The sequence below is a fragment of the Elephantulus edwardii genome, unplaced genomic scaffold (assembly GCF_000299155.1).
Source record: "Elephantulus edwardii isolate Elephantulus edwardi_28Jun2011 unplaced genomic scaffold, EleEdw1.0 scaffold00269, whole genome shotgun sequence".
NCBI classification, from domain to species: domain Eukaryota; kingdom Metazoa; phylum Chordata; class Mammalia; order Macroscelidea; family Macroscelididae; genus Elephantulus; species Elephantulus edwardii.
The window spans coordinates 3,504,220-3,507,455 of record NW_006400019.1 but is presented as its reverse complement, the minus strand read 5'-3'; positions in this window follow the sequence as shown (position 1 = coordinate 3,507,455).

Below are 3,236 nucleotides of genomic sequence, written 5' to 3'. Positions count from 1 at the left end.
GCTTTGAAGGAAATGGCAAAAAATAAGGCCCCAGGAATAGATGGAATACCAATTGAAGTATTTCAGCTAACAGATGCTACCCTGGATGTGCTCACCAAGTTGTGCCAAGAAATCTGGAGAACAATCACTTGGCCAACTGACTGGAAGAGATCTATATTTGTTCCCATTCCAAAGAAGGGTGACGAAACTGAGTGTGGAAACTACAGAACAATATCATTGATTTCACATGCAAGCAAGATTATTGAAGAGTATTGAGAATACCATGGACTGCTAGGAAAACAAACAGATTTGTCCTGGAAAGGGTTAAACTGGGTGACTCATTGGAGGCACAGGACAGAGCAGAGTTTAGGGCTGTTGTACATAGGGTTGCTATGAGTCGCAAGTGACTCGACAGCACATAACAACAACAACAACGAGTTGCAAGCGACTCAGTGGCACATAACAACAACAACATTTGACCTTACGTTGTTTTTAAAATTCTTCTACTGTTCTGCGTTTTTGTCTGTGACTTCCTTAGACAATCCAGTGACAACATTTCGTTATCATTCTTTTGAATTCTTTAGCAGAATGTTCAAATATAATTGTTTTCATCTCAAAGATTTTCTATTTCTGTATTTTGAACACATCTTTGTACCGTATGTGTGTGTGTGTATGTGATTTGAAGTTATCTGCTGCCTGTGAGACATTGTGACATTTTTGTCTTTGCATTGTTTTGTTTTAACATATGTGAATGAAGGGAGCTCTGGTGGCCTAGTGGCAAGACGCTGCACTGCAATCCCAGAGCTACGTGGTTCAAATCCACTAGATGCTCTGCTGGAGAAGGAGGGGGCAATCTCCTCCTGTACCAGTCAGATCTGATTTGACAGTACATGTAAAAATAATACAATAAAAAATAAAAAATATGTGAATGAATCATGCAAGTGTGCTACACAGCTTGCTATTTTGGACATTCTTAACCTTTTATTTCCTGTTTTCTGGTGAAGATGGAGAAATGTGTGCAATTATCTGTATATGTAAAGCAGTTGAGACAAACTGAACTGGCATTGGTTCTATCTAGGCATTCACTCTCACAGACACTTGCACACTTGACCAGCACCATCTCAGAATGTGAGTGGCGTGGACCTCCCTGTGCCAGATACAAAATTGCCCTAGTCTGGCCTCAGGCCAAAGTTCAAATTGGATCCAGGAGAACTCTGCCAGCCACTTGGCAGGAGAAAAGTCACTCCGTTGATCCATAGGAGGTTATGGGGAATTAATGGGGGCTTGTATTCTTGTCATCAGCTACTGATATGGACATCACTCAAGTTCTGGGTTCTGGAAAGCTCCTTGCAATAGATTACAATGGCTTTATTGTGTCAGGTCCATTCACCATTCATTACTCTCTCCACTTATTCAAGAAATTAATTTCATTTCTTCCATCATTCAATATTTAAACTATTTATTAATTGTTTCCTTGGAAACTCAGGGTTCCAGGATTATCATTTGTAGGAGTGTTCTTGTAAGGAGTTGTGCTGACAGCCCAAAGGTGTGATTCGAATCCACTGCTGCTCTGGGAGAGAAAGATGGGCAGTCTCTTCCTGTGCAGTTTGTTGTTGTTATGTGCCATCAAGTCAATTCCAACTCATAGTGACCCTGTGTACAACAGCTCTGAACCCTGCTCTATTCTGAACCAATTTCATCATCTTTGACACACCTGCCACCATCCCCCCATCACCGAATAAATCCATCTCATCCAGGGTCTTACTCTCTTGCACTGTTCCTCCACCCTTCCAAGCATGATGTCTCCAAGGACTGGTTCTTCCTTGCAACATGCCCAACATATGTCAGAGATTCAAAATCTTTGTTTCCAAGGAGCAGCCTGGTTTCACCCTTTACAGGATGGATCTGTTTGTTTTTTAGCAATCTATAGTATATATAGTACAACAACATAATATATTCAAATACTCTTCTCCAGCACCACAACAAAAAGGCATACATCGTTCTTCTATCATCCTTAGTCACTGTCCAGCTCTCTGATGCATAGCAAGTAATTGCGAGGTCAATGGCCTGGGTCAGGCGTACTTTAATCTCCAGACTGACATCATTGCCCTTCAGTACTTTGGAGAGGCCCTGACAGCAGATTTTCCCAATGCAATTTTTCTTTTTATTTCCTGATTAGTGGTAACCAAGAGTGTTGAGTGCGGAGCCAAGCCAACTAAAGTTGCTAACAATCTTAATCTCTCCATCATCTATAATGATGCTGCCAATCAGGTGAGTGGTGAGAATATTTGTTTTCTGATGTTGGGCTTCAATCCATATTGAGGGTGCAGTGCTTGACCTTCTACAGCCAATGCCGTCGGCTCTCCTTGGTTTCGGCAAGCAAGATTGTATCATCTGCATAATGCAGGGTGTTGATGGATCTTCCTCCAATCCTGATATCACATTCCATCTTATAGAACCCAGCCTCCCAGATGATCTGTTCTGTATATAAATTGAAAAAGTATGGAGATATGATGCAGTTTACAACCTCTAAAAACCTGCTGAACGGTCAGCTATAAGTAGCTTCCGATTTGATAACACATATTTGTTGTTATGTGCCATCGAGTTGATTATGACTCTTTGTAACCCTATGAACAAAAGCTTTGAACCTTGCCCTATCTTGAGCCAATCTGTCTCTGACACACCTACCCCTATTGGCAAATCCCTGTGTCATCTCATCTATGAGCTAGGTCTTCCTATCTTGTGCTGACCCTTCAACCTTTCAAGAATGATGTTCTTCTCCAAGGACTAGTCCTTCCTGGTAATATGCCCCAAATTTCAAAATCCTTGCCTCCTCCAAGGAACAACCAGGGTAGCAATAATAATTTGTTATATTTGTTTTCTGGTGTCCTAGTAGCAGAGCTTTTGATTAGGGTCCACCATTTTGTCAGAAACTTGCTCAATTTATTTTAACAGTGAGCATGTTATTGTTTAGGTGTGTTATAAAGTCGAAAATAACTCATGATGTTGTTTTGTGTGACTAATAATGACCATATGTACAACAAATAGAAACCATCACTTATCCTATGCCATCCTCATGATATTCATGCTCAAACTCATTGTTACAGTCACTGTGTCAGTCTGCCTCATTAAAGATCTTCCTTTCTTTTACTGATCCTCTAGTTTGTCAGGAAAATTAACATGTATCCATGTATTATTTGTGTAATTAAAAATGGAAAATAAAATTATCAATGCTCAATTAAGACTCAAAATATTTG